Source organism: Cervus elaphus, chromosome 11 (assembly GCF_910594005.1).
Source record: "Cervus elaphus chromosome 11, mCerEla1.1, whole genome shotgun sequence".
In the NCBI taxonomy this organism is placed as follows: Eukaryota; Metazoa; Chordata; class Mammalia; order Artiodactyla; family Cervidae; genus Cervus; species Cervus elaphus.
The window spans coordinates 54,234,879-54,251,786 of NC_057825.1; the positions used below are offsets into that span (position 1 = coordinate 54,234,879).

The 16,908-nt window shown below is 39.4% G+C and overlaps 1 long non-coding RNA gene across 4 annotated transcripts in view; it reads right to left on the minus strand.

The window, feature by feature from the left end:
* LOC122703468 overlaps positions 1–5,695 on the minus strand; it is a 186,826-nt gene extending 181,131 nt beyond the window's left edge. For all 4 annotated transcript variants that reach the window (XR_006343498.1, XR_006343497.1, XR_006343495.1 and 1 more), the window contains exons 1-2: positions 5,512–5,695; positions 331–385 (exon numbers count right to left, since the gene is read on the minus strand). This is a non-coding gene — a long non-coding RNA (uncharacterized LOC122703468). The remainder of the gene's footprint in view (positions 1–330; positions 386–5,511) is intronic.
* Positions 5,696–16,908: the final 11,213 nt, after the last annotated feature.

Sequence of the window (16,908 nt, forward strand, 5' to 3'; positions counted from 1 at the left end):
GATCTTCCTGACCCAGAAGTCAAACCTGAGTCTCCTGCATTGCAGGCAGATTCTTTATGTCTGAGCCACCGGGGAAGCTGTGAATGGCTGGCCATCTTTAAATCCATGTAGTTGACACAATGAGCATCAGTTCTCAAACTTTCCCATATGTTACAATCACCTGGGAATGTTTGAAAAATTGCAATGTCCAAAATACATAACAATCTCCAAGTGATTCCAGTGCACAGCCAAGTTTAAAGACTTGTGTGGTCCAGAAAGAAACTGAAGTTCAGGCTACAAACGCATCAAAAATTCTATCTCCCAAATAAATGGACTTGAGAGTTAACTTACTTTGGATGGCTGTCTCCTCATCCTTGGTCTTCTGCCTTCACTACAAATTCATCATCTAGAAGTAAAGAAGCAGAGGAATATTTAATAGAAAGAGAAATACAAATTTGAAAGCTAAAATCAGGAACTGTGAAAAGTCCCAGTACAATAAGAAGAACAAATCTTATGCTCAGGTAAAACACATACCAGTCACCTACTCTCTCCCTTGCTCTCTGCTGTTTGTTTGTTTTCTACTAAAATGATAAGTTCTATAAAGAAAGCATATTTCAGACTGAGCCTTTCCAGGCAGCCTTCTACATTTTCTGTTTAAATGACAGCACTTAGGATGATGCATGAATTTCAAAGAGGTGAAGTCCAAGCTCATCTCCGGTTTACTTAGGCATTATTATTCAAGAAGGCCTTTCTGAGCTCTATTCAAGGGTATCTGTAAGCTGTTTTCAAAGACCAGGGACCCCTACTGTAATAAACAAGTCATTTACACGGGGGAAATGAAAAATCTGCCATGTCTGCCAAATGAAGGCAGACATACCTGAGCAAAGAAGGATTGATGAAGCGAGATTACAGAAAGCTGAAAGCTGAGTTAAAATGCATCAGATTTGCCAAATGATGGAGAATATACCAACAACCCCTGGAGATGGATATTAGGCCCTAGACTATGTGGAACTGATTTTTTTTTTTTAAAGAAAGCAGAACATAAGAAAACTCTAAGATTTGGGCAAATTATGACCTGGGGATTTCAAACACCTGCTACATCCTGGTGAAGGATGATGCATGGCATTTCTTGTGTCTCCTTTCCAGGAATCTGAACAGCACAGGTGTCAATTCTGCTTAAATATATACAGGTGTCCTGGACTCTGCAGGCATTGGCAGCCCAGTTCTTTCCTCATCATCTGGGAAAACAGCCCTGTCTGTCTGTCCTGATACACAGACAGTGGTCACCAGCAGGCACTAGCAAAGTCTCTTGTCAAGGGTTTTGACAACCCAGCTGTTCTGTGACCCTCTCATAGGGGCCTATCCCAGATCACAGAACTTTCAGCTTCAAGTTCATTTATTTTATTTAACAATCACTTGCAGAGCACTTATTCTGTGCCAGAAACTATTTCAAGCCCCTATCAATATGAATTCTTTAAGTGCTTCCAACAACTCGCCCTCTAAGATCATAATATTCCCATGATCACAATGCTACAGATGCCACAGAGAAACTGAGTAATACGTTCATGACTCAAGGAGAAATGATGAGGGCAGGATGTGAACACAAGCCAACTTCTGGTTTCAGACTCTTTTCCAAAGAGTGTTCAATGCTGTCTTTTTGACTACTCCATGACCTGATCATGTCTTGTTCTGTCACTGTTGTCTGACTGCTTATGAACAGGTCTGTGCTGCTTAAAGGTCTTTAAAATAAACACAAACCTAGATAGCCTATTAAAAAGAAGAGACATCACTTTGCCAACAAAGGTCCATGTAGTCAAACTATGGATTTTCCGGTAATCATGTTACAGATGTGAGAGCTGGACCCTAAAGAGGGATGAGAGCCGAAGGACTGATGCTTTTGGACTGTGGTGCTGGAGAAGACTCTTGAGAGTGCAAGGAGGTCCAACCAGTCAATCCTAAAGGAAATCAACCCTGAATATTCATTAGACGGACTGGTGCTGAAGCTGAAACTCCAATACTTTGGCCACCTGATGGAAAGAGCTGACTCATTGGAAAAGAACTTAATGCTGGGAAAGACTTAGGGCAAGAGGAGAAGAGGAAAGCAGAGGATAAGATGGTTGGATAGCATCACCGACTCAGTGGGCATGAGTTTGAGCAAACTGCAGGAGAGAGTGAAGGTGAGCCTGGTGCGCCTCAGTCCAAGGGGTCACAAAGAGTCAGACGTGACTTAGCAACTAAACAAAAGCAACAAAATGAACACAAAGGATAAAAGGGGGAGGGTGGTATTATTCCTTGTAGACCTTTAGCCAAATGTTGAAAACTGTGGTTCCCAAACTTTGGCATATGTCAGAATCCCCTGGAGAGCTTGTTTAGACACAAGTTATCTCACACCTTGAGTTTCTGAGTCAGGTGGTCTGAGTAGGGCACAAGAATGTACATCAAGCTCCTGGGTGATGTTGAAGCTGACTCTCTGAGGACCACCCTTTGAGAACCACTGGTCTAGAGACTACCTGTAGAGAAACATTAGGCTAATAGACTTTGGCTATTAAAGAAATTCACCCTAAGTCATTTTCATGTCATTGGGAAGAAGGGCCCTCTCTCCTGAAGAGAAAAAGGAGAACCAAAGAGTACACTTGAGTTTGTGTGAAGACTGAGAGGGAAGATACATGGTCTTAGTTTTTCTGTCTCTAAGAAAAAATGAAAAGACTAAAATTAGTAAGTACAGATTGGGAGTGTAGGATTGACATATATATACACACACCTTGTGTAAAATAGGTAGCTAGTGGGAACCTGCTGTATTGCGCAGGGAGCTCAGTTCACTGCCCCGTGACGGCATAGAAGGATGGGACAGAGGCAGGGGTAATGGGGGAAGGAGGTCCCCGAGGGAGGCGATATATGTACACACAGAACTGATTCACTTCTTTGTACAGCAGAAACTAACACGACATTGTAAGGCAATTATACTCCAAATAATGATAATGAGTAAACCTGAAAGCAGTTTCAAGGTCCCCTGAGACTGGCAGGCTGGACCTCTCTAGGAGCCTGGGGGTTGCTGGGAAAAGGTGAGAACTGACCACAGCACCTGCTGGCCTCATGACATTGACTCCACTGAAGGGAGAGTCAAGTTCTCCTGAGGCATTTGAATCTTTTCACATGCATCCCCATGTGTCACCTTGTTCAAGTAACTGGTACATTATAATGACTAGCTGTCACATCCTTGTTTTAATAAAAAGATATATTGTATGGATAAATTGCATATATTTATATATACAATATAAATGACAAGAATGTATGCTACATTTAGTCTCTCATCAATTAATCAGTATTTTCTGGGATTGTGCTATATCCTTATCACTGTGCTAAGGACCGATGTGACACCAGCCAAGTATAAAACACAGCCTCTGCCCCCTGTAAAATTCACAGTTCAGCTGGGAAGGTGAGTCACTCTCATTGAGAGAGAAAAAAGACAAATGAATATCAGATATGAGAGTGACCTTATTTATGATTTATAAAACAGTATCTTTGACTTCCCTAATAGCTCAGTGGGTGAAGAATTCACCTGCAATGCAGGAGACACAGGAGACGTGGGTTTGATCCCTGGGTTGGGAATATTCCCTGGAAGAGGAAGTGGCAACTTACTCCAGTATTCTTCCCTGGGAAATCCCATGAACACAGGAGTCTGGATGGCTGCAGCCCATGGGGTCACAAGAGTCAGACACAACTGAGCAACTAAGTACAGCATATGCACTTTTTCTTTATAGTAACATGTATTATTATTTTATACATTTATTCAACACATATGAGTTGGGACAAGTACTCTATTGAACCATGGAATAGTAAAACATGCTTCTTGCCATTAAGAAGCTCAAAGTCTACAGAAGAAAGACACTTAAACATGCATCTACCAAACAAATATGATCAAACCATAACCAGGAACAGAAACATGTGCAGAATGTTATTAAAACAGAAAGGAAGATGTGGCTCAGCTTCCTAGGCTCAGAGATTCTTTAAAGTTTCATAGAGAAGGTAATCCTGAACTGAAGCCTGAAAGGTGAGTGGGAAATTGTCAAGTATACAAGTTGTACACTAGAAAGAATTCCACATCTCACAGACACATGGTGGTCCCATGAGCAAGGAGGATTTCACAACTGCTACAGGGGTCGTGTGGCCAGGGCACGTGCCATATGAGGGAGTTGCAGGAGAGGCAGTCACCTGTCAACATCATGGCACTGGCATGCCATAGGAAGATTTAGACTTTTACCCAAAACAAAATGGAAGCCACTGAAGAGCTCTAAGCAATATCGTATTTTAGAGTACTCTCAAAGAGAATGGGCTTCCCTGGTGGTTCAGATGGTAAAGAATCTGCCTGCAATGTAGGAGACCCAGGTTCAATCCCTGGGTTGGGAAGAGTCCCTGGAGAAGGGAATGGTTACCCACTCCAGTATTCTTGCCTGGAGAATTCCATGAACAGAGGCACCCAGTGGGCTACAGTCCATGGGTTCACAAAGAGTCAGACACAGCTGAGTGACTAACACACACACAAAGAGAATAGGGGCAGCAGATGATGAAATGTTTGGAGAGCATCACCAACTCAAGGGACATGAGTTTGAATAAACTCAAGGAGATAGGGAGGGACAGGTAAGCCTGGCATGCTGCAGTCCATGGGCTTGCAAAGAGTCACACATGACTTAGCAACTGAACAACAACAACAAAGAGAATAGAGAGTGGCAATGAAGAGAGAGAATACTGCAATACTTGATGTGTAAAATGATGAAGGCCTGAATTCAGAGAGGAGGAGGGGGAAAGAGACAGATTATAGAGCTAATTAAGAATATAGACTTGGCACTCAAAGCCCCTCTGAACACAGCTCAAGAAGGGAAAGTAAAAAATAACAACATTGAGAGAAAACCTTTGATACATGTAAAGGAAAAAATAATTGAATAAGGAAAAATTAATCCAAAAGAAAACAAAAAGAAAAAAATGTGACAAATAAAAAGCAAAAGTTAAGATTTGCAAAATGAATCCAAATATATTAATAATTATGATAAATATAACTGAACTAAATCTGAAGTTGAAAGACAAATATTTTCAGATTGGATTTTAAAAATCCAACTAAATGTCATTCACAAAGAAATGCTTAAAAGCGTCAGTACTTGGGGAGAACAAGATGGCGGAGGAGTAGGTGGACGTGAAGTACATCTGTCTCCACGGATACATCAGGAATACACCTTCAGACACAGAAGTGCATGCAGAACACCAGCTGAGAATGGACAGGAGTACCTGACCAGTGGAAAATAATATATAGAACCATGCAAAACTCGATAGGATGAAGGAACTGGGGGAAAAACAGGAGTGTTAGTAGGACTGGACCTGCCCTAAGTGGGTAGGGGAACTGAAGCAGGGGTCCGATCCCCACATCGGGGCAATTCTCTGAGTCAGAGGAGAAACATTTAAGGCTGAGAACGAAACAGCTGACCTGTTGCAGCCTAAGTGGAATGAAAATCAGACAGTCCTTGCTGCAGTCATACATACCCTGGCCAGGGACGAAGGTTCCCCTCGAAGGTGCAGCAGCTGGGAGCTGGAGTTTGGGGAGTGTGGAGTGATCCCAGGGCGGGGGCTGCTGTTGACTGTGGAGGAACGGATGGTGGGGATGTGAGGGAGAAGATTGTGATGGGAAATGCCTGTGGAGGAAAGCCGGGCAGCCATGGAAGCAAGGCGATACTGCTGAGTCGTGTAGGGGGTGGAGCCATCACCACAGCCTCTCTCCCCACAGGGCAGCTGAACAATAGAGAGGATGGCTGAAAAATAGAGAGGCTGGCCCATTAAATGCCTGAGGCACTCAAATACAGAGCAGAACCCCACCCAAGGTGCTCCTTTAAGTGACTGATGCACTGATCTCCGGAGTAGGACCCCAGCCAGGGGAGCCCCTCTATGTGCCTGAGGAACCCAAACAACAGAGAAGGACCCCAGGCAAGGGAGCCCTCTAAGTTCCTGAATGGGCAGAGCTACCGGGAAAGCTGGCCAAAAAGGCCTTCTGATTGCCAGCTAGAAGAGGCTCAAAAAAAGACTCTGATAGGGCCATAGCTCCTGGCGGAGGCAGTCCATGTCCTTGCACATTCGTCATCGCCACAGTCCCCGCAAGCCAAGCAGCTGTGCCAACTTCACTCTCAACTCTCACTGGGGCAGAGCTGCCACAGGCAAAGAAAAGTCTTGCATCTATGCACGCAGTGTTGCTTTGGTCGTGTCCAACTCCTTGTGACCCTGGAGACTGTGGCCTGCCAGGCTTCTCTGTCAGGGAGGGGGGTTCTCCAGGCAAGAAAACTGGACTGTATTGGCCAGTACTGGTTGCCATCACCTTCTAGAGCACTGTATTTCCTGCTGCCCTAGCCGCCAACTCCCCTGAGTACCTGGTGCTGCCAGACCCCCTCCGACTGAAGCAGCTGCACCACCTCCTCACCTGGCCCTCACAGGGGCAAACCCAAGTCCTCCAGGGCAGCCTCGGGAGCAAACCCCAGTGGACGACCCACATGCAGAGGTGGACATAAAACCACAGTTGAAACCCAGAGGCAGGTGGCTAAGGAAGAAGACCCTAAGCCTTCCCACCAGCTGTACAAGCTGCAGATTAAATCCACAGGGTCAACTAGGCAGATTCTGTGTCTATGGAATACATAAAAGATCATTGAGAGCTCCCACAAAAGAAAACGCACTAGTTCTAATACCTGTGGACATTGGAGGCAAGAACACAGAGAAGCAGGACCAGATTAGAGTCTGAGCTGCCGCACAGCAGGTCCAGAGATCAGCACAGTGTTGGAGGGCATCCTAGGGAGGTGAGGTGGACTGTGACCTCCAGGGAGGGAAAAGACTCTGACAGCAGTGACTCAAGAAAAACATTTATTATTCTTATGTTTTTACTTGCTCTGTAGATTCTTTTGGAATTGTTTTTCTTTTTTTTCACCCTCTATTGTAGTTGTTGATTTTATTGGCACTATGAAATCTAATTAAGCTTTTGAGCTTTTTTTTTTTTCTCAGTCACATTTTTTATTGCTGTTATAACCCTCTGCCTCTACATTGGGCTTTTGCAGATCTGTGGAGTTTCCTTTTTTCCTTCTTTTTTTAATTTTAATTTTTTAAACCTGTTATGATTTTTTCTACATTTATTCCTTTGTATGCTTTTCCTTCTGTTCTTTTCCCCTTGCAGTTAATCTTTAATGTATATAAATCTTCTTTATCTACCTCTATTTAACTTTACATGTCTATTTTTTCTTTTTTTTTTTTCTTTCCTTTCCATTCAACATATTTGTTAGTCTTATTTTCATTGCTTTATTCCCCAATTGGCACCTTGCTCTAGTTTTGTTTTCCAGTTTGTGCTTTAGTTAATTTTGTTCTGGTAGAAATAATTTTTGGTTTCCTTTGTTCGCCAGGTCAATCTGTTGTACTTTATTTTTTTTGGACTGTTTTGATTTTGCTTATGGGTGTATATGTATATGTGTATATTCAGTCACGGAGAAGGAAATGGCAATCCACTCCAGTATCCTTGCCTGGAGAATCCCAGGGGCGGAGGAGCCTGCTGGGCTGCCATCTATGGGGTCCACACAGAGTCAGACACAACTGAAGTGACTTAGCAGCAGCAGCAGCAGCAGCAGCATATTCAGTCACAGTTTTTATTGCTGCTATAAATCTCTGCCTCTACATTGGGCTTTTGCAGTTCTGTGGGGTTTTCCTTTTTTTTTTTTTTTTCTTTCTTCTTCCATTTTTTTTTCTTTCCTCATTTTTAATTTTAATTTTTAATTTTTAAAAAACCTATTATATTTTTTCCATATTTATTCCTTTGTTTGCCTTTCCTACTGTTCTTTTCCCCTTGCAGTTAATCTTTGATGTATATAAATCTTCTTCATCTACCTCTATTTAACTTTGGATACCTATTCTTTCTTTCTTTTCTTCTGAATATATTTGTTAGTTTTGTTTTCATTACTTTATTCCCACCTTGGCATCTTGCTTTAGTTTTGCTTTCCAGTTTGTGCTTTAGTTAGTTTTGTTCTTAACTAGTAAATGTAATTTTTGGTTTACTTTGTTTGCTGGGTCATTCTACTGTTCTTTATTTTTGTTGGGCTGTTTTCACTTTGCTTATGGGTGTATATGCATATGTGTATACTCCATTATTTTAATTATTATTTGCCTGATTTTGTAACTGCCATTTGTCTGGGGTTCATCTTTGTTTTCTCATTTTTGGATATTTGTTTTAATCTCCCTTAATGCCATAACAAACCACTTGTGGGGTCTTTGTTCCTGACCAGAGATCAAACCCTGAGCCTTTGGAGTGGGAGCACTGACTCTAAGACCCTAGACAACCAGAGAACTAACCCTAGGGAGTCTCAAATAGTGAGAACTCACACCAAGGAAACCACTTGAATACAAGACCTGGCATCACCCAACCACCAGTAGCATCCTGTGCAGGAAGCCTCATCTGAACAACAAACAAAACAAAAATGCAAACCACATCATCAGCAGACAGGATTACCACCTCACTCAGCCTTGCCCATCAGAGGAAAAATAAACAAACAAACAAAAACTCAGCATAAATCTCACCCTATACGAAGCTTACACAAACCACTGGACCAATTTTAGGAGGGGAGAAACTAAAAGGAAGAAAGAATTCAACCTCGAAACCTGGAAAAAGGAGACCTCAAACAAAGTAAGTTAAAAGAAAGAAAGAAAGAAAAGTCAGAGAAATACTACACAAATGAAGGAACAAACTAGAAACACAGAAATCCAAATAAATGAAGAGGAAACAGGTAAACTACCTGAATAAGAATTCAGAATAGTGATAGAAAAGATGATCAAAAACATTGAAAACAAAATGGAGGAAATGCAAGAATCAATTAGTGAAAACCTAGAAGAATGAAAGAATAAACCAACAGAAACAAACAACACAATTACTGAAATTAAAAATACTCTAGAAGGAATCAATAGCAGAATATCTGAAGCAGAAGGATGAATCAGTGAGCTGGAAGATAAAATGGTGGAAATAACTTCTGAAGAGGAGAATAAAGTAAAAAGAATGGAAAGAACTGAGGATAGTCTCAGAGACTTCTGGGACAAGATCAAATGCACCAACATTCGAATTATAGGAGTCCCGGAAGAAGAAGAGAGAAAGAAAGGGTATGAGAAATTTTTTTGAAGAGATTATAGTTGAAAATTTCCCCAACATGGAATAGGAAATAGTCAATCAAGTCCAAGAGGCACAAAGAGTCCCATACAGGATAAACCCAAGAGGAAACACGCCAAGACACTTACTAAGCAAACTAGCAAAGACTAAACACAAAGAAAGAATATTAAAAGCAGCAAGGGAATCCCCATATGCTTAACAGCCAATCTTTCAGCAAAAATGCTGCAGGCCAGAAGGGGATGGCAGGATATATTTAAAGTATTGAAAGGGAAAAAAACTACAACTAAGATTATGGTACCCGGCAAAGACCTCATTCAAAATTGATGGAGAAAGAAAAAGCTTTTCAGATAAGCAAAAGTTAAGAGAATTCACTACCACCAAACCAGCTTTACAACAAATGTTAAATGGACCCCAAACAATTAAAATGGCAATAGAAACATATATATGAATAATTACTTTAAATGTAAATGGATTAACTGCTTCAACTAAAAGATACAGACTGGCTGAATGGATACAAAAACAAGACCCATATATATGCTGTCAACAAGAAACCCACTTCAGATCTAAAGACACATATAGACTGAAAGTGAGAGGATGGAAAAATATATTTCATGCAAATGGGAAGCAAAAGAAAGCTGGAGTAGCAACCCTCATATCAGACAAAATAAACCTTAAAATAAAGAAGATTACAAGAGATAAGAAAGGATACTACATAATGATCAAGGGATCAATCCAAGAGGAAGACATAACAATTGTAAATATCTATACAGTCAACATAGGAGCACCTCAATACATATGACAAACTCTAACAGACATAAAAGGAGAAATGGACAGTAACACAATAATAGTAGGAGACTTTAACATCCCACTTACACCAATGGATAGATCATCAAAACAGAAAAGTAATAAGGAAACACAAGTCTTAAATGATACATTAGATGAGATGGATCTCATTGATATCTTCAGGACATTCCACCCAAATGAAGAAGAATACACCTTCTTCTCAAGTGCACATGGAACATTCTCCAGGATAGACCACATCTTGGGTCACAAATCAAACCTTAGTAAATTTAAGAAAATTGAAATCATATCAAGCATCTTCTCCGACCACAATGCTATGAGACTAGATATCTATTACAAGAAAAAAAAACTGTAAGAAACACAAACACATGGAGACTAAACAACACGTTTCTGGATAACCAACAGGTCACTAAAGAAATCAAAAGGGAAATCAAAAAATTTATAGAAACAAATGACAATGAAAACACAACTCAAAACTTATGAGATGCAGCAAAAGCAGTTCTAAGAGGGAAGTTTATAGCAATACAATCCTACCTCAAGAAACAAGAAAAACGTCAAATAGATAGCCTAACTTTACACTTAAAGCAACTGGAAAAAGAAGGAAAAAAATCAAAATTAATAGAAGGAAAGAAATCATAAAGATCTGAGCAGAAATAAATGGAAAAAAAATGAAAGAAGCAATAGTAAAGATTAATAAAACTAAAAGCTGGTTCTTTGAGAAGATAAACAAAATTGACAAGCTTTTAGCCACACTGATTAAGAGAAAAAGAGAGAAGAATCAAATCAACAAAATCAGAAATGAAAAAGGAGAGGTTACAATGGACAATGCAGAAATACAAAGGATTATAAGAGACTATTATGAACAACTATATGGCAATAAAATGGATAACCTGGAAGAAATGGACAGGTTCTTAGAAAAGTTCAGTCTCCCAGGACTGAACCAGGAAGCAATAGAAATTATGAACAACCCAATTACAAGCACTGAAATTGAATCTGTGATCAAAAATCTCCCAAAAAACAAAAGCCCAGGATGAGATGGCTTCACAGGAGAATTCTGTCAAACATTTAGAGAAGAGCTAATGCCTATCCTTCTGAAATTCTTTCAAAAAATTGCAAAGGAAGAAACACTTCAAATCTCACTCTACAAGGCCACCATCATCCTGACACCAAAACCAGACAAAGACAACACAAAAAAGAAAACTGCAGGCCAATATCACTGATGAACATAGATGCAAAAATCCTCAACAAAATTTTAGCAAACAGAATTCAGCAACACATCAAAAAGGTCATACACCATGATCAAGTTGGGTTTATTCCAGGAATGCAAGGATTCTTCAATATACACAAATCAATCAATGTGATACACTATATTAAGAAACTGAAAGATAAAAACCATATGATCATCTCAATAGATGCAGAAAAAGTCTTTGATGAAATTCAGCACACATTTATGATTAAAACTCTTCAAAAAATGGGCATAGAAGGAAAATGTCTCAACATAGTAAAGGCCATATATGATAAACCTACAGCAAACATTATTCCCAATGATGAAAAACAGAAAGCATTCCCCCTAAGGTCAGGAACAAGACAAGGGTGTCCACTTTCACCACTCTTATTCAACATAGTTCTAGAAGTCCTGGCTACAGCAATCAGAGAAGAAAAAGAAATAAAAGGAATCCAGATCAGAAAAGAAGAAGTAAAGCTCTCACTGTTTGCAGATGACATACTGTACATAGAAAGCCCTAAAGACAGTATCAGAAAATTACTAGAATTAATCAGTGAATTTAGCAAAGTTTCAGGATACAAAAGCAATACACAGAAATCACTTGCATTTCTATATCCTAAAAATGAAAAGTCAGAAAGAGAAATTAAGGAATCAATCCCATTCACCACTGCAACAAAAAGAATAAAAAATCTAGGATTAAATTTACCTAAGGAGACAAAAGAACTGTACACAGAAGATTATAAGACATTGATGAAAGAAATCAAAGATGACATAAACAGATGGAGAGATAGTCCATGTTCCTGGGTAGGAAGAATCAATATTGTGAAAATGACTATACTACCAAATGCAATCTGCAGATTCAATGTGATCCTTATCAAAGTACCAATGGCATTTTTCACAGAACAATATCAAAAAATTTCACAGTTCATATGGAAACACAAAAGATCCTGAATAGCAAAAGCAGTCTTGAGAAAGAAGAATGGAGCTGGAGGAATCAACCTTCCTGACTTCAGATTACACTACAAAGATACAGTCATCAAGACAATATGGGACTGGCACAAAAACAGAAATATATACCAATGGAACAAGATAGAAAGCCCAGAAATAAACCCATACACCTATGGGTACCTTATTTTTTACAATGGAGGCAAGAATATACAATGGGGCAAAGATAGCCCCATTTGGTGCTGGGAAAACTGGACAGCTACATTTAAAAGAATGAAATTAGAACACTTCCTAATACCATACACAAAGATAAACTCAAAATGGATTAAAGACCTAAATGTAAGACCAGAAACTATAAAACTCTTAGAGGAAAACATAGGCAGAACACTCGATGACACAAATCAAAGCAAGATCCTCTATGACCCACCTCCTAGAGTAATGGAAATAAAAACAGTAGTAACATGTGGGACCTGATTAAACTTAAAAGCTTTTGCACAGGAAAGGAAAGTATAAGCAAGGTGAAAAGACAGCCCTCAGAATGGGAGAAAATAACAGCAAATAAAACAACTGACAAAGGATTAATTTCCAAAATATACAAGCAGGTCATACAACTCAATGCCAGAAAAACAAACAACGCAATCAAAAGGTGGGAAAAAGACCTAAACAGACATTTCTCCAAAGACATACAGATGGCTAACAAACATGTGAAAAGATGCTCAACATCACTCATTATTAGAGAAAGGCAAACAACATCACAATCAGATATCACCTCACACCAGTCAGAATGGCCATCACCAAAAAGTCTACAAACAATAAATGTTGGAGAGGGTGTGGAGAAAAGGGAATGCTCTTGCACTGTTGGTGGGAATGTAAATTGATACAGCCACTATGGAAGACGGTATGGAGATTCCTTAAAAAACTAGGAATAAAACCACCATATGACCCAGCAATTCCACACCTAGGCATATACCCTGAGGAAACCAAAACTGAAAAAGACACATGTATCCCATTGTTCATTTCAGCACTATTTACAATAGTTAGAACACGGAAGCAACCTAGATGTCCATCAACAGATGAGTGGGTAAAGAAGTTGTGGTACATATACACAGCAGAATATTACTCAGCCATAAAAGGAACGCATCTGAGTCAGCTCTGAAGAGGTGGATGAACCTAGAACCTATTATACAGAGTGAAGTGTGTCAGAAAGAGAAAAATAAATATCTCATTCTAATGCATGTATATCGAATCTAGAAAAATGGTAGTGAAGAACTTATTTACATGGCAGCAATGGAGAAACAAACATAGAGAACAGACTTACGGACATGGAGAGAGGGGAGCAGAGGGTGAGATGTATGGAAAGAGTAACATGGAAACTTACATTACCATATGTAAAGTCGATAGCCAACGGGAATTTTCTGTATGGCTCAGGAAATTTGAAAGGGGGCTCTGTGTCAACCTTGAGGGGTGGGGTGGGAGGGGAGATGGGAGGGAGGTTTGGGAGGGAGGGGATATGTGTATACCTATGGCTGATTCATGTTGAGGTTTGACAGAAAACAGCAAAATTCTGTAAAGCAATTATCCTTCAATAAAAAAAAAAATTAAAAAAAAGCATCAGTACTCAGAAGAGCTGGATGTAGGGACTTCCCTGGTGGTCTAGTGGTTAAGACTTCGCCTTCCAATTCAGGGGCTGTGGGTCAGTCCCTAGTCAGGGAGTTAAAATATGACATGCCTCATTGCCAAAGAACCAAAACATAAAACAGAAGCAATATTGTAACAAATTCAATAAAGAAATTTTTTTTTAAGTTCAAAGTATAGGAATAGAAAAATTATAATAAGGAAATCAAAACCAAAGTGATCATAAGAATATTATTAACATCAGACAAAACAAACACTAAGGCAAACAGTATTGTGAGAGATTTAAAAAGTCATTAAAGATTTAACTGACAGTAAGATATAACAATCCTAAATTCATACATCTCTGATAACAGCCTCAAAATGTATAAAGCAGTATTTAAAAACAAGGAAAATCTAACAAATAGCCATTGAACTACAGAATTTTAAGAAGTCTGTCGGTAACTAAAAATTAAAGCTAACAAAATTAGTAAGCACATGAAAAGATGAGGCTAGAAGTTAAAAATGTAAACTAATGATATTAGTAGGACACTACATTTAACAATTGTTGGCAAAGTCAATCCAACATAAAAATGAGCAAGACATATATATAAGGCATTTACAAAAAAATTAGAAAGCATAAATGGCTAATAAACATGAGATGTCCAACCTCATTAAAAGCCAAGTACAAATTAAAACTATAATGAGATGCCATATTAGCAGTACCATGATGTCAATGAGGATGGGACACTGGAAGAGGTCCAATGGTGGCAGCTTAACTTCCTTCCGCCATTTTGGAGGGTGTGTGACATTATTGCCGGAGGTTGAACTTGCAAACATCCCTTCATCAGCAGCTTTACTCCTATGGGAGTGTACTAGTCTGCTCAGGCTGCCATAACAAAACACAGACTGGGTAGCTCAAAGAACAGAAATTGGTGGGATGCACAGAAGCTGGTGAGAGAATAGCACTGAAACATATACATTACCATATGTAAAATAGATAGCTAGTAGGAATTTGCTGTATGATGCAGAAAGCTCTAACCTGGTTCTCTGTGACAACCTAGAGGGGAGGGATGGGCTGGGAGATGGAAGGGAGGTTCAGGAGGGGGCTACATATATAAACCTATGGCTGATTCAATGTGCTGTATTGCAGAAACCAGCATGATATTGTAAAGTAATTATCCTCCAATTAAAAATAATTTTTTTATATTCTCCCAGTTCTGGAAGCTGTAAGTCCAAGGTCGAGGTGTCAGTAGGGTCCTTCCAATCCTTCTCCACTTGACTTAGTCATCCTCTTACTACCTCTTCACATGGCCTCCCCTCAGGTCACAACTCGTGTCTCTCTGTGTGACCTAATCTCTTATTTAAGGAAACCAGTCAGATTGGATTAGTCCCCACCCTAACAGCCTCACTTTTAGCTTAATTACTTCCTTTAAGTCCCTATCTCCAAAAATAGTCACATTTTGAAATTCTGGGAGTTAAGACTTCAACTTATGCAATTTGTACAGATATAACACAGTTCAGACAAAGAGTTTCCTTGGAGAAACTCTCCCTTGTGACACAAAGAAATGTGTAGTTCGTTGGCCCATTTTTTGATTGGGTCATTTATTTTTCTGGAATTGAGCTGCAGGAGTTGCTTGTGTATTTTTGAGATTAATCCTTTGTCTGTTGCTTCGTTTGCTATTATTTTCTCCGAATCTGAGGGCTGTCTTTTCACCTTGCTTATAGTTTCCTTTGTTGTGCAAAAGCTCTTAAGTTTAATTAGGTCCCATTTGTTTATTTTTGCTTTTATTTCCAATATTCTGGGAGGTGGGTCATAGAGGATCCTGCTGTGACATTTCTCCAAAGAAGACATACAGATGGCTAACAAACACATGAAAAGATGCTCAACATCACTCATTATCAGAGAAATGCAAATCAAAACCACAATGAGGTACCATTACACACCAGTCAGGATGGCTGCTATCCAAAAGTCTACAAGCAATAAATGCTGGAGAGGGTGTGGAGAAAAGGGAACCCTCTTACACTGTTGGTGTGAATACAAACTAGTACAGCCGCTATGGAGAACAGTGTGGAGATTCCTTAAAAAACTGGAAATAGAACTGCCATATGACCCAGCAATCCCACTTCTGGGCATACACACTGAGGAAACCAGATCTGAAAGAGACACATGCACCCCAATGTTCATCGCAGCACTGTTTATAATAGCCAGGACATGGAAGCAACCTAGATGCCCATCAGCAGATGAATGAATAAGGAAGCTGTGGTACATATACACCATGGAATATTACTCAGCCATTAAAAAGAATTCATTTGAATCAGTTCTAATGAGATGGATGAAACCGGAGCCCATTATACAGAGTGAAGTAAGCCAGAAAGATAAAGACCAATACAATATACTAACGCATATATATGGAATTTAGAAAGATGATAACAATAACCCTATATGCAAAACAGAAAAAGAGACACAGATGTACAGAAGACTTTTGGACTCTGTGGGAGAAGGCGAGGGTGGGATGTTTCGAGAGAACAGCATTGAAACATGTATATTATCTAGGGTGAAACAGATCACCAGCCCAGGTTGGATGCATGAGACAAGTGCTCAGGCCTGGTGCACTGGGAAGACCTAGAGGAATCGGGTGGAGAGGGAGGTGGGAGGGGGGATTGGGATGGGGAATACATGTAAATCCATGGCTGATTCATGTCAATGTATGACAGAAACCACTACAATATTGTAAAGTAATTAGCCTTCAACTAATAAAAATAAATGGGGGGGAAAAAAAAAGAATTAAAAAAAAAGAAATGTGTAAGCAGCCTTATTGCATCTGTTGTAATAACATGTAACAAGATAGAAATACTGGAAACATTAGAGTCTAAATGCTCATCATCAGGAGAGTGGTAACAAATGGAGGCATTTTAGAATAACACACTACTGTTAACATGAACTATAGTTATATGTCAAAGTGAGTAAAAGTTAGAAATATATATTTTTGAGTGACAAAAGCAAATTGAAAAAAAATCATACAGAACAATACAATTTTAGTATTGATAAAATTGCAAAATAATGTATATTATTGAAGACAACTTTAAATATGTAAATTAAATCAAAAAGACATGATGGGAATAATAACAAATTCAGGGTGATACTTACATGAGATGGGAGGATAAGGAATGCATTTTG